Genomic DNA, 15,779 nt, shown 5'->3' with positions numbered 1-15,779 from the left:
AAAAGAAAAGAAAAGAAAAGAAAAGAAAAGAAAAGAAAAGAAAAGAAAAGAAAAGAAAAGAAAAGAAAAGAAAAGAAAAGAAAAAGCTTTCCCAATAGAGTGCCTTTTCCCCTTATATCCAGTCTAAAGTCTTTTCAACCAGAATTTCAACTTGTGTTCTTCCACCATGAAGTAAGATGACTAAAATGAATGGTCTGGCTCCATATTCTTAATAACCTCCTATTTGGAAAGCTGCTGTTAGGTCCTTCTGAAGACTTTCTGCAGGCTGAACAAGCCCTGTTCCTTTAGCTTCTCCTCATATCATATGTGATGGCTGGCTACAGTGCCCTGACCATCTTGACCTTAGGTTATTTTCCCCAAACTGCTCCCTGGCCAGTGAGTTCCCAGAACTTATTTATTTATTTATTTATTTATTGTCATGGATATTTTTCCTTCCAGGTGCAGGGCTTTGCACCAGTCCCTGGTGAACTTCATACAGTGTTCCTGTCAGCCCATCCCTCCAGCTGTGTCACTCTAGATGGCAGCCCTGACCTTGAGGGTGTCAGTTGCTCACCTCCCTGTGTTGCCAGCTGCAAACTTTATGATCAAATATGTTGTCTTTGTGAGGCCATTGATAAAGGTGTGAACAGGAAAACTCCCAGGACTGACCCATGCAGTACCTGAGTGTGACACATTAATAACTGCCCTCTGAATCTGCTTGTCCAGCCAGTTTCTTCACATCTACCCAATATTGGTAGGCAACTGACCCTTCCAAGTCACCTTCTCTTTTACGTGCCCAGAAATGTGCTCCAAAAACATTTCTGCGTCTTTTCCTTTTTTTTTTTTTTTTTTTTTTTTTCCTTCTGCACTTAAGAAAGAAAATTGAATATTGGGAAAGTAAGGCCTTATCTTGGCTTGTGTCTTGAGAGGATTCGGGAGCCAGACTGGGCATCTGTCACAGGGTAAAATGCAAATAAGTTCTTACTTTTCCATGCTGTCACTTGCAATGCCAGTGTGAAAATACTTTGTATGCCTGCCATGATAATAAAAAGATCTCAGTCCAAATTCAGTTTTGATCTTAAGCAGAATTGACCTGGATCAAATGGCCTATGACAGGTGAATTAATCTGCTCCTCGTCTCTGAAACCACAAGAGCTGCAGCTGGTGAACTTGCTTGTACCCAAAGCAGGCGAATGCAGCAGAAAGCACGAGGCTCCCTGGCCTGACCTGAGCACCACATGGACCTCAGGGTACTTTTTGAAGACGTTTGTTTTGATCAGTATTTGCTGAACAGCTCTGCTCTCCACTGGTACTGTGATTGAGCTTGAGCTGTGTCAGCAGTACACATTCCTGCTCTACTCTGCGCTGGTGTGGCCTCACCTCGAGTACTGTGTGCAGTTCTGGGCACCACAGTATGAAAAGGACTTAAAACTGTTGGAGAGTGTCCAGAGAAGGGAGACGAAGATGGTGAAGGGCCTAGAGGGGAAGACATACGAGGAGCGGCTGAGGTCACTGGGCCTGTTCAGCCTCGAAAAGAGGAGGCTGGGGGGGTGGGGGTGGGGATGATGGACCTTATCACAGTCTACAACTTCCTCACAAAGGGGAGTGGAGAGGCAGGTGACCTATTCTCCTTAATCACCAGTGACAGAACCCACAGGAACGGTGTCAAGCTGAGGCAGGGGAAGTTTAGGCTGGACATCAGGAAGAGATTCTTCACTGAGAGGGTGGTCACACACTGGAACAGGCTCCCCAGGGAAGTAGTCACTGCACCAAGCCTGTCGGAGTTTAAGAAGCGATTGGACTGTACACTTAGTCACATGGTGTAAACTTCTGGGTAGACCTGTGCGGTGCCAGGCGTTGGACTTGATGATCCTTGTGGGTCCCTTCCAACTCGGGATATTCTGTGATTCTATGATTCTATGATCTGCCTTTGGATCTCATCTGCTACTGTTACTGCTTCAGCCTGTGTCCTGCACTTGGGCAATGAGGACTACCTGTGTCACATGTTCACGCTGTAGAGAATCACAGAATCATTAAGGTTGGAAAAGACTTCCAAGATCACCTGGCACAATGATTCCCCTGCCACCAGCATTACCCACTAAATCATGTCCCTAAGCAGCACATCCTTAAACAGCCTCAGGGATGGTGACACCACCACCTCCCTGGGCAACCTGTTTCAAGGCCTGAGTACTCTTTCTGAGAAGAAAGTCTCATAATTTCCAACCTGAACCTCCCCTGGTGCAACCTGAGGCCATTCCCTCTAGTTCTGTCACTTGTTACCTGTGAGAAGAGGCCAACCCCCAGCTCCCCACACCTTCCTTTCAGGTAGTTGTAGAGAGAATCAGGTCTCCCCTGAGCCTCCTCCGCTCCAGACTAAACATTACTTCAAATGATCACAGAATCACAGAATCACAGAATTTCTAGGTTGGAAGAGACCTCAAGATCATCGAGTCCAACCTCTAACCTAACACTAACAGTCCCCACTAAACCATATCCCTAAGCTCTACATCTAAACGTCTTTTGAAGACTTCCAGGGATGGTGACTCCACCACCTCCCTGGGCAGCCTGTTCCAATGCCTCACAACCCTTTCAGTAAAGAAGCTCTTCCTAACATCTAACCTAAAACTCCCCTGGCGCAACTTTAGCCCATTCCCCCTCGTCCTGTCACCAGGCACGTGGGAGAACAGGCCAACCCCCACCTCTCTACCGCCTCCTTTAAGGTATCTGTAGAGAGCGATAAGGTCGCCCCTGAGCCTCCTCTTCTCCAGGCTGAATAAGCCCAGCTCCTTCAGCCGCTCCTCGTAGGACTTGTTCTCCAGGCCCCTCACCAGCTTCGTCGCCCTTCTTTGGACCCGCTCAAGCACCTCCATGTCCTTCTTGTAGCGAGGGGCCCAAAACTGAACACAGTACCCGAGGTGCGGCCTCACCAGAGCCGAGTACAGGGGGACGATCACCTCCCTAGCCCGGCTGGTCACACTATTTCTGATACAAGCCAGGATGCCGTTGGCCTTCTTGGCCACCTGAGCACACTGCTGGCTCATATTCAGCCGACTGTCCACTATCACTCCCAGGTCCTTCTCTGCCTGGCAGCTCTCCAACCACTCATCTCCCAGCCTGTAGCTCTGCTTGGGGTTGTTACGCCCCAGGTGCAGGACCCGGCACTTGGCCTTGTTAAACTTCATGCAGTTGACCTCAGCCCATCGGTGCAGCCTATCCAGATCCTCCTGCAGAGCCTTCCTACCCTCGAGCAGATCGACACACGCACCTAACTTGGTGTCATCTGCAAACTTACTGAGGGTGCACTCAATGCCCTCATCCAGATCATTGATGAAGATGTTAAAGAGGACCGGCCCCAGCACCGAGCCCTGGGGGACGCCACTAGTGACTGGCCTCCAACTGGACTTGACTCCATTTACCACAACTCTTTGGGCCCGGCTATCCAGCCAGTTTCTAACCCAACGAAGCGTGCGCCAGTCCAAGCCAAGAGCAGCCAGTTTCTTGAGGAGAATGCTGTGGGAGACGGTGTCAAAAGCCTTGCTGAAGTCAAGGTAGACCACATCCACAGCCTTTCCCTCGTCCACCCAGCGCGACACTTTGTCATAGAAGGAGATCAGGTTCGTCAAGCAGGACCTGCCTTCCATAAACCCATGCTGACTGGGCCTGATCGCCTGCTTGCCCTTCAAGTGCTGCATGATGACTCCCAAGAGAATCTGCTCCATGAGCTTCCCTGGCACTGAGGTCAAACTGACAGGCCTGTAGTTTCCCGGGTCAGTCCTCCGGCCCTTCTTGTAGATGGGCGTCACATTCGCTAGCCGCCAGTCAGCTGGGACCTCCCGATAGCCAGGACTGCTGATAAATGATGGATAGTGGCTTGGCCAGCTCCTCTGCCAGTTCTCTCAGTACCCTTGGGTGGATCCCATCCGGCCCCATCGACTTGTGCACATCCAAGTGCCGTAGCAGGTCACCAACCAGTTCTTCGTGGATGGTGAGGGCCACATCCTGCTCCCCATCCCCTTCCACCAGCTCAGGGTACTGGGAATCCAGAGAACAACCGGTATTGCTGCTAAAGACTGAGGCAAAGAAGGCATTGAGCACCTCCGCCTTTTCCTCATCTCTTGTAACTAAGTTTCCCCCTGCATCCAGTAAAGGATGGAGATTCTCCTTTGTCCTCCTTTTTGTGTTGATGTATTTATAAAAGCGTTTTTTGTTATCTTTAACGGCAGTAGCCAGATTGAGCTCCAGATGAGCTTTGGCCTTCCTAATTTTGTCCCTGCACAGCCTCGCTACATCCTTATAGTCCTCCCTAGTGGCCTGCCCACTTTTCCAAAGATTATAAACCCTCATGATGATTGTGTCTTTGTGTCTTTAACCATTCGTGACTGTTCCCAACCAGAGCAGCCTGTTGTTCCCTAGATGGGCTTCCAGGGCAAGTGTTTTCCACAGTGCAGAGTTTACTGTCTGTCTCCATTACAGACTCCCTACTGGTGGAGTAATTCACCTGAGGGAGGAAAAATAGGTATTTTTGCTGTCTAGAAACAAAATAGTCCTTTTAGGCACCAGATCCACATACTTCAGTCATCTTCCTTGACCATTAGATCCCCTTAAATGCTTCTTGATTGTGCCAGCACTCCTAAGCCACTCCAAACCACAACCCAGCCAGCTTTACTCACAGGCAAGGTGCAAGGACAGTGAGAGGGCAGGGAAGAGGGCTGCAGAGCTCAGGACAGCTCTTCTGTGCTCGTCACAGTGTCTCCATGCTTGGAAACTGCCTTTGTGCACCAAGAGACTGAACAATATCATTGGCCAGCACTGCAGAGTACTGCAAGCATAGTACAATGAGGCTGTTATGGCATTCCTGCAACCTGTGGCACCAAACTTAGGTGGCAAAAATGCCTGGTCATCAGCTGGCTGAAGCTTTGCATCCTTGTGCAACCACCAGGTCCCTTTAGTCTTTGCTGCTTGTTAGCTATTAGCACCATGAGGAAGACAACAAGTCTTCATCATCCCTGTCTCAGATGAAGGTTGTGTGTAGTTTGAGATAGAATAGCTTTTTCTCCCCTTCTCTGATAACTTTGCAGGTATCTGCATTTTCTGAATATTTTCTCACTTTATCAGGCTTGCATGGTCCAAGCACTGATCCCGTGTTGTGAAGATGCCTCCCACCAGCCCATAGGCAGGACTGTGGCATGAATGAGGTCTCAGGTGCTCTTTGATAAGCTATAGGATGGAGGTGAAGGCTGAGTGTTGAGCTGGGATCTTTATTACCTAACTGCAAACTGCAAATTAGTATGCATCCCCTGTTGGGTAAAACAAATATAGCACTGACAGCTGAGGAGTCAGACAGAACTATGGACAGCCTGCTGAGGAGGCTGCTTGCAACCAAGGCTTTCCAGTCCCTGCTGCTGGAGTAGGGTGCTCACCTGGAAGTCCCAGGAGCTGTGACTCCATGACGGTGTGTGCTGGGGCTGCTAAAGAGCTCCTCAGCCTTGGGACAGTGAGTGTATGCTTCATGAAGCTAATTATTCTGGGGTCTGCTATGGATTGAACAGCCACAGTCCTTGCTATTGCATGTGAATAGATAAGCAGGTCAGTTTTACTGGATTGCTCTTAGGTCTGGCAGCCTAAAACAAACAAACAAACAAACAAACAAATTATTTCCCCCTCTCCCCAAATAAGAATTTGAAAGGTTTAGTTTGTTTCATGTGTAAACAGAACTTTGGAAAGAAAGCTATGCTACTAGTGGAATACATAACCCTTTTGTTCTGACCAGCTCTGCATCAGTTGTACATGTTCCTGGGAGTATGAGGATCTGTGCAGGGGAGAGCTCAGCAGGAACGATTGTATCTGTCTGTGCAAGAGCCAACTCATTCTGTATTTTAGGCTGTGTATTACTAGTTTAATAAAGTAGGTTCCTTCAGCATGCCAGGGAACTTACTCAGCTGCAGCTTACAGAACCTCCTTGTTCTCCCTAAGTACTTTGTGCAAAAATAGATGGACAACAACCAGTAAATCCATCATTAATTTTTGGGGTATACTAACCTGTGGGTGTCCTTATCTTAATGAGGGCAGTAATAAAAGCTTCCTGGCAACACCAGAACTAGTGAACTTTGCAAGGCAATGCAGCTCCCTGTGATAGCACACTTGTGCTTTTTGTCCTTCACCTCAGGACAGCTCTGTCTGTGAATGATGATGGTGACATGGAACACCAGATGTAACTGCAGCTTCTGCTCCTCAAGGCTGCTTGCAAGTCAACACACCCAAATGTTTGTGCTGGGGCCTTCCTGCAGTGTTCTGGGAAGGTCTTGGTAATAGAGGAAAGCATTTCACTGTCCTCTGCCTGAGAAAAGATGAAGCAGGGTATTGTTGACCTGGGACTCACCCTAATTCCTGTCTTTTCCTGGGACATCATTTCACAGCCACCCAAACACTGAGCAGACGAGCTCTCTCAGCCACTTATTTCCCAGTCCCAGCTGCAGTAGCATGGTTTTGGTGCTTCTTCACAAGGACCAACCCTGTATCTCCCTGTACCTTGTTGGGAGGCAGCAGTCCCTTGTCTTGGGCTGTGTATTGTTGGCACATTCATGGAACACTGGTACTGCCTCTGAATGCATGGTCAAGGGGAGAGGCAGTACCATACCAGACACAAAGAGCAATGATCCCTAGTCCAAAGCTCCGAGCTAAGGAATGAGATCCAGGCACTCAACAAATAAAACAAAAAGGCTGCTTTTCCCAATCCAGTTCTGGCGAGGCCAAGAAACAAGCATCTGTTACTTTTATAGGAAAATGTTGGCAATAAATGATACCCAGCCTGTGTAACACCCTTCGTGTCCACATCCTCTAAAATGGCCTGCTTGCACTTAGGCATTTCTTCATTGTGGCTGGGGTTATGCAGGGAGCCCTCATGTTGTAACTGTAGAGCTTTAGGTGTAATCCACCATGTAGTGTATGAACCCTCATCCCTCTCATTTTCCCTAGCTTGTGGGAGCATGGTGCAGTACCCAGCAGCCTGGGCAGGCACACTGGTGGACACTCCAGCAAGCTGTGGTCCCCCCAGCTCTTTCTGGGTCTCTCCAAGGACTTGTTGTCTCTCTGGGACAACAGCAGCATGCACCTTGACTCTCAGGTTCAGCCTCAGCCAGCTGAGAAAGATAGTGGTGGAGATAACGGTGGAGAAAGATAACGGTAGAGATACTGTGAGGTCTCTGGAGGAGGGCTGGGCAATTAATAGGTGATTTGTCCTCCATGCTTTGTCACAGATTGATGCTCTGGGTTGGATTATGTGGTCTTAGGGGCCAAATCTGTAAAGGACTTTACAGGGAAATCAGCCTGGCAGTCTGGTATTGGCACTGACTCCATGGTCTTCAGTTTGGTTTCAGTTCTATTTTTCCCCTGCTGAAAAATGTCCATGCTGGCCTGATTTTGGCCACATATGTGTGCAATGTGCCCACTGCACATTTTCACATTTGGAAGATCTCTGCTAAAGATTTGCTCTGAACAAAGGTTTGTAGCTAAACCCTCTCAATCTACAGGGACCTAAATGAAGATTTGGTGGATCTTCATGCCCCGTGTTTGCACCAGCAAGCCTAAGGCCTGTTCTTATTGTGCTCAGCCTGTTCAGCTTCTGGTTTTCCTGAGCACCAGCAAGGTCTTCCACAAGTGCAGGTGTGGCAGCTGTGCATGGCTGTCACAGGCAACGGATCTGTTGGTAGGAGACTCATCCTGCACAATCTTGGGGTTCAGAGGAAACAGCTGAGATGTCCTCCAGCCCTGGGAGCACAGTAAAAAGTATCCTTCTACAGCAATACGACCAAAATTCAGATGTTATGTTGGGAGCAAGGCATCCACCAGCCAAGTCCTAGAGCTTCCAGGCTGCAGACAGGAACATCTTCACATCTTCACCATGAGCTGTCTTCACTTCTGGGAAGATGGCAGATGTCAGTTGGCTTAGAAAGGGCTTGATTTCAGGTCTTGCTGGGAGTAACCAGGGCCAGAACCTTAAGCTGAGCTCAGGGCTTCCAAATGCAAGCAACAGACTGTGACCAACACTGAAGAGCTGAGTGCTGAGGATCGTCATTCAGCTCAGGATAAACAGATCCCCTGTTTATTTATTTATTTTGTTTACTCTTTGTTTTTAATCAAACAAGTTAGAGAATTGTCCTTCTGCAGTGCTTGACAGGCCACTGCACTGTGCAAGGAGCTTCACATTGATCCACTGGGGTCTGGATTTCACTCTGGCATCTGACACCCACATGTCCACAGCCTGCTTTGGGCTTGGCACAACCTCTTCTGTTGTATGACACAAATCATTCATGCTTGATTTCCTCTGTAGCATGAGAATAGTCACCATGCCAGAGTAAAATACAAAGCATTTCTAAATGAGTTCTTCTCTGGAGAATACCAAACACATGGAATAAAGCAGTTGTCTTTCCTCAGCTTGCTGAAATTTGGAATTTCCTTGGTTGGGTTGAAAGACCTGTGATGCCCCATTCATTTTAACCCCCTTGTCATTTCTAGAGAGATATTTAATATCCACCTTGGCAATTTGTGATTTTAATTTACATGAAGTTCTGTCATCCCTACTTACAGAGCATATTGAGCATTCAAAAGCTCCTAAGCACAGATAAGTCTAAACATAAAAAGATTTGCACACTAATTTCTTGAGCGAGAACAATCTAAACGCCTAAAATCTAAATCTCAATGTGTAGATTCATCTGCATTCCTAGAGCCAGTGGGCATTCCTGCTTTGCTGCGTCATGATCGGCACATTTTTAGATCTCAGTCCTTCCTCTGGGCTGCCTCTTAGTAAGATTTAGTAAGATTTTATAGCATTTATTATTATGTGAAATATTTTCATGTAATGATGAAGAACTGCTAGAAATAAGCATGTGACTAAACGAAATGAGGGGCCTTTTCAAATAGTGGGCATTTAATAGCAATACCTGTTGTACCTGGTTATACAGCTCACAGAACAACTTAGAGACCTGAAAGTAATTCATATAGACTTTTTTAGCTACTAACCCTTGCTGTCCTGGGGCAAACATGAAATATGACAGCTTACAGACAGTCCTGATTTAGAACATTTGAAATAATGGCTGCTTGCAAATGGTTTTAAACTTTCCAGTATGCTCCTGGGGCAGTGCAGTGTGGATGGCAGTGACTGTCTCACAGCAGAGACTTCCTGTGGTTTATTGCTTGTTGCTAATTGTTTTCCTGCACTAGCTGCTCCCAGCTGGGCAGCCATACTAGTGAGATAAAATAGGGAGAGTGGTTCTTTTTGCCTGGATGTGCAGAGTCTGGTCTCCTTGCTTTCCAGCATGCCTGGGAGCAGGATTGACAATTTACTATCAAGACAAAGCCCCAAACTGGTAGTTGGGTTAATGTGTCTCAGCTTTTTTGTGGGCACTCAATACGTTCTCTGTGCTGCATTCAAAGGGCTGATTACAGGGGATGCATGCTATAAAAAGTTTTCCCTCATCCTCCAGGCTTAGGGGGATTCTAGGAATTTGTGTTTCATGAGATGTGTGGCTATAATGTCAATTTAAACTGACCTTAAATGAAATTAAGGGCACGGAATATGTTTGTCAAAACACTAGTGATGATGACACTCCTGTGAAACCATGGGGTCACTTTTCCTCAAACAATTGCCAACAGGGCCAGACACCAAGTCTGAAAGACAAGGTAGTATTCTTGATGTATCAGAAACAGCTGTCAGTGCCCCAGAGAGTTCTGCCTAGGAGTGGTGCTTTGGTTGGTTGCAGGAGCTTTGTGTTAAGTTTCTGACTTCACACAAGCCCTGTGGGCTTTGGTCTGGTGAGGGGATTTTGGCACTGCAGCTTTGGATGAGGCATGCATGTGGTGTGGAGGGTGAGTGAGTGACACTGAACAGTGACAGAAGATGACTCTGGGCAGAGGAACCCTTCTGGGCATAAGCAGCTCCTGCCAACTGGTGTTCTCCACTGCTCTGCTTCATGCACTGGGTTCCCTCTTCACTCACTGTGCGGCCACTGCCTCTCTGCTTTGTGGCAACAAAACCCAGCATTTACCTTGGGATTGGAAGACCTCCATTCAAAGCCCAGCCTGGCCCAAAGGGGATTCATACTCTCTCTGCCAGAAGCCAGGCTCTGGGAGATCTGGGGATTTTGTCTCTTGGAAATGTGCTGCTGTGCAGGAACACAGTTGGGCCAGAAAGAGAGTAAGCTAACAGAAACCTGGCTTTGCTGCCTGCTTGTCATGGTGGTCTTTCTCAAGACAGGAGAGCTCAGCTCAGGGTCCTTCCTGACCCCCAGTTTCTCCTGCAGATATGTAGAATTTCTTTACATTAAAATTTTTCTCCATGCTGATTGCCATTGCAATTTCTTATGCTTTTCAGGACATACACATAGGCTAAGGTGGACTCAGCGATGGTTTGGTAGTGTGTTCCTGTAAGCCTTTGGCGCAGCATTACTTTTGGGGGCTCTGGGGAGGGTAGAGAGGGGTGTCTGAGCCTATGTTGGCCATGCTTGCTGCTAGTCCTCGGTATAACCTTGCACAGCCTGCTTCTCCTCAGGCTCAGCTCTGCCTTTCCCCAAGCATAGCCAAACCTACAGCCACATGATTTCACATGAAATTTTGCTCTGGGTCACACAGACTTGGGATTGAACAGAGCAGCACTGTTCTAGCTAGCATGCAAAGACAGTTAGTGCCCAGTGTTTTGGTGGCTACTGTGTCCTGTTGCCAATATTGTTCCTAAAAACAGGAACTGCAGTCAGCTGTGTCTAGGGTCCTGATTTGTGACGTGGCTTCTGCAGCTCCTTCTGGCAGTTAGAGTAGTGAACTTCCTAGGCAGTCAAAACAAAATGGGAAGCTAAATTTCTGTATCATATTCAGGGACTGGCATTCAAGAAATGTCCATTCCTGGCTAGATTTGGGCATTGTTCTTTGATTAGCCTCTATTTTGCCATGGTTTGTCACATCATACTTCAGTCACGGCCTCTTCTCCCATCCTCTGTGGCCCTTGAAGTGATGAGAATCCACAAGAACTGCCATAACCAATCATACATGGATCCTCATCACCTTTTTCCCTTCCCATGGCCTTGCCCTCCACCCCATAGGTAGCTGCTTTTATGTTCCATTGCTGCTATGCAACTGTGCCCATGCTAGTAGCAGCAGGTCCAGAGGGGCAAGTCCCTTCTGGACTATTATTTCTTTGGAATATAAGCAAGTGATAGTGAAGTGTCAGCTTTGGTGGTAATTGGCAGAAAAGCATGCTCCCACCAAAGGAAATTATCACAATAAAGAATATACAAATAAAAGTTAGGTTCCAGGGTTACTAAAATTAGAAAATTATAGTTTACTCTGCTGGTCCTCAACTGCAATGATTGCTTGTCCTGAGAGGTATTGGTCCTTCAGAGAGCCTGCAGCTTAGCTGAAGTCTAAACTTCCACTTTTTCAGAGATCAGAGGTTTCAGCCAGTTCCTTCCTTCTTTCTGTTGACTGTTTATTAAGTTGGGAGCTTAAGGAATGAAAACTAATAGCTTGCCCAGACTGCTATGTGCTGTTGAACTGGCTTTTTCATTGCAGTCATTGTGGGCAAGTTCCCCCCATTCAAACACCTGCATGAACTGCTCTAATCTTGTGTGCCCACTCCTGCCCACTCTGGCTGCCCACCAGAGGTCTAGGACAGGCTTCACATTAAAAGGTGGGGGGGGGGGGGGGGGGAAATAATGAATGGAGAGGAGAACAGGAAGAGAATCATGCTTCAGGGCTGCAGTCATACTATATGTATCCTTCAGAGATCCTCTCCCTTTGCGCACTTCCCCAGGGATACCACATGCTCCTTTGGGCATGGATCCCTTTCCTTGGAGCCTTGAGAAGCAGCATCTTTTCCTCGTTGCTTTTGTATGCTCCACCTTTGAAAGGCAAATATTCCCTATATCCCTCATGGCACACATCTAAGAGATGGGAAGGGTCTGAACCCCAGCTCAGGAGGGTTTGTGGTTCTGCTTGATGTGATGTTCAGATCCACTTTGCTCAACTCCAAGTGCTGCACAGGAGACCACTATGGCCGGGTCTGTCTTTCATCTGCAGCCATCAGCAGAGACACTGGCATGGAGGTTTCTGGTGATGCTGCACCACACCTACACAATCACAGAAGGAGAGAATAGAAGCACAGAAGCCATCTGATGCCAAAACCTACTGCTTTGTGGCTGATTCCAAGGTGTAGTACTCCAAAGGGAAGATCATGGCTACCCAGGATGGGAATATAACTGCTGAGGCAGAGGATAGCATGGTGAGTGCATACCTCCTGGTCCTTCTCCCTGCCCTGCTGAGGGAGGGAGAATGTCTGCTAGGGAGGGCAAGGAATACAGGAGGGACTAGGCTGGCTTGGGAAGAAATCTGCCCTGCACAGCACCTGCCCTCTGGCTGGAACCAGTACAGCCTTTAGAGCAAGGAATTGCTCTGGATACTGCAAGGAAGATATCCTTTGGTTAATTATTATTGATTCAGGTTTTTAAGATAAACCACTGCTCTGTTACAGGTTGGTTGTTGCCTTGCTGGTCACAGAGTTCCTCAACTGCTGTTTTTAACCCTTTCTAATCTAACACCTTCATATCCACTATTAAATTCCTTTCTTTACTGGTATCAGATCTTGCAGCTGCTTTGACAGTCCCCTTTGCCTGTGAAATTATTATCACTGTCACTGGCTGCAGTTTCCTAGATGAACCTCCAAGTCTTAATCCTGCAAAAACTCTTAACAAATGTGCCCTGATAAATTATGTAAGATTAGCTGCAACAGAACAAAGCACCACATCAGCCAAAATCTTGGCAGTAGCCCCTACCTGATTCTTAAGAAAATAAAGAATAAAGCAGTCATCCATTGGTTCACCCTCCTTCCTCCAGCAACAGCATGACCGAGAAGAGGCTGTAGCAGACTTATATATAAGGATTTGGGTATTGCTTTCCTGGACGTTGGCTTTTTCATACCATTTAAGGTTTTTTTTTTTTTTTTTTTTTTTTTTTTTTTTTTTCCTCCTCTGCAGTGTCCTGTGGGAAAGATTGCTATTGCTTAAAACTGGAACATGTGTAAGTGCTTCCTGTTCTCTGTGATTCACAACATGGTAATTTCAGTTTATCTTTTAGGCAGCCTGGTAGTTTCAGCTTATTTTTGCACGAGAATAAATACTGAATAATTCTTCTTCACTGGGCAAGGTGAAAAGATGCCTGGAGAAATGACAATGGGATTTTCAAGCTCCTTCATGGTTCAGAGCGGTCCAGATAAACTGCTGCCATCTGTGTATGTCTGTTTTCCTGCACGTCCTCAGACATATCCACAGGCTTTGGGTGTGTGACAGGCAGGACAGCAACAACACAAGTCCAGTAGGCAGAGCTATTTGGTAGGGAGAGAACTCTTTTTTGATTAGGAATGGTAACAACCAGGAGTGGAACAAAACTGTTCCAAAAAAGGATTTGCAGTTGATGAATCTTGTGCTGTTAGTATCCTGTCTCTGTGGCACTGAGCAGCATGAGGTTTGAAGGCTGTAAGGTAGACAGGCCAGCAGTTGTACCCCTGGTTATTACAGCCATGAGCAGCAGTGACCTGAAGTTCACAAGCAGCAATAACATACAGAATGGACTGATCCAGCACAAATTTTGGTTGTGTGGTGGCAGCAATTTCAGGACAGTAAATTTACATTCTCTAAATTTGCTGGCATTGTAGAGTTCCCAGCTGGCAGCAGTGTCTACCCTGTAATAGCCATGTCTTATTTTGCATTGTTGAACAGGAAGGAAAATCTGAATTAGAGCAGCATTACAGATGTTATTACTTCTCTGTATTTGTTTTGCATATATGTACATGCAAGGGACATTGAGAGCTTCTGAACTGAGGTTAACTCTTTCTTTCTGAATTTCAGATGGTTGCTTCAAACCTGATGATGTATATGCTATGAACCCACCTAAGTTTGATGGAATTGAGGATGGGGCTGCTACAGATCCTGGATGATCAATGTAAGTTTCTTTTCATTGCAAAGGAGAAAATGCAGCTGCTGGGGAGATGATTTTTTTTTTTTTTTTTTTTTTTTTTTTTTTTTTTTTCCCTACAGACCTACCCGGGTCTCTTCTGTGTCACCATCAACCCCTACAAGTGGCTGCTGGTGTACAGCCCAGAGGTGGTGTTGGCCTAAAAGCCCCTCCACACATCTTCTGCATCTCTGACAACACCTATCAGTTCATGTTGACTGGTGAGCTTTTCTATTTTGACTCTTTACAGAAAAAAACTGTCAGAAACACTGCTTCTGCTAAATGTTGTTCCTATTTGCCATGGGCTCACTTGCCTTCGCTATCTTCTAGTGTGCTACCCTGTGTCTTGTTCCAGATTATCTGCTCAGGCACCTGACTATTGCATTGTGTAATTAGATGTTCTTACCTTGTCTCTGGGTGGTTATTTCCCCTGAGAACCAGCATTTTTTGCTACTGCTTCTCTGACACAGTTCTTTTTCTCTTTGACAGATCATGCAAATCAGCAAATCATAATCACTTAGGTAGATCTGTCACTTTGAACTTTATCTCCTACAAAAATCAGGCATATAATTCTTTGCTCTGTGCTTGCTTTCAACAGTGGAAAATCTGATGCCAGGAAGACACAAAACTTGTCATCCAGTACTTTGCAGTAATAATGGTAAATGGAGACCTGGCTAAGAAGAGGGACTTGTGGATGAAGATATGAAGAAGAAAGGCCTTACAGAAGTACAGTTCAGGATGTTATCAGCTTGTGGCGCTGGAATTTACCATTTACACAGAGTGATGATTCTTGGCACTGTAGTTGAGATACTAGAACAGTAGCAGGTTGCACAGCACACACTTGCACACATTACCACCTGAGCTGCAGTACAGTCACTTTTTGCACCACATATCCTGTGGTGTTTTCAGCTATTGTTCAGATATTCTCATGGGGTACACTTGAAGATCAAATCACTAGCACCAACCTACTGTTGGAGGTCTTTGGGAATGCCAAGACTGTGAGGAATGACAATACCTCATGCTTTGTACCTTGTTGTTCTCCACAGGGTTCATCTCTGTTCTCCTGCATTTTGCATCCTATTTTCCTGCTTGTTACTTACTACTGGGAACCACTGGGCTGGGAGAAGTATTCTTACTGACAAAATTCATGTTTATTGTACAGTTGTGTTTACAGCTATTCCATGCTCATAGCTATGAGAATTTTTCCCTTCCCATGGCCTTGCCCTCCACCCCATAGGTAGCTGCATTGGTAGGTATTTAGTTCCAACAACCCTCCCTCCCCCCGTGAATAACCTCAGGAGATACTGTATGCTTGTTGGGAGGAATGGGTTAGAAGTGCAAGATTAGTGAGGAGAATTGTAAATACACTCAAGTGACCTTGCAGCTGAGAATGTGTAAAGTCTAGGGAGTAGAAATGTAGAAAAGCATATCAATTGTACCTACTTCTCTTTGTGCTCTGTGTGCTTGGCAATTAGCAAATCTGTGTATAGATAACATAGATGTTTGGTAGACTCAGAGGCGCTCTATTGGACAAGCTTGATCTCCTGACCTTGGTACAGAGATCAAAGAAGCACAATGAAGAACACAGCATGGTGGAATAAACTGCACCTGCTTGAACCCTTGATAAAAGCAGGTGTAAACAGCAGGCCAGTGATCTTATAGTACGGACTGAGCTTAGCAGTACCTCTGTCCCCACTTGTGTGCTTATGCCCAGGTGTTGCTCGGGGTCCCCCAATTGGTGAGATAAGAAGAATAAATCTACTCTTTGTGTTTTAGCTGCAAGTCTGTGGTTGTTCCTGCTGCCTG

The sequence above is a fragment of the Oxyura jamaicensis genome, chromosome 18 (genome assembly GCF_011077185.1).
Source record: "Oxyura jamaicensis isolate SHBP4307 breed ruddy duck chromosome 18, BPBGC_Ojam_1.0, whole genome shotgun sequence".
Lineage (NCBI taxonomy): Eukaryota > Metazoa > Chordata > Aves > Anseriformes > Anatidae > Oxyura > Oxyura jamaicensis.
Note: the sequence above shows the minus strand (reverse complement) of the source record.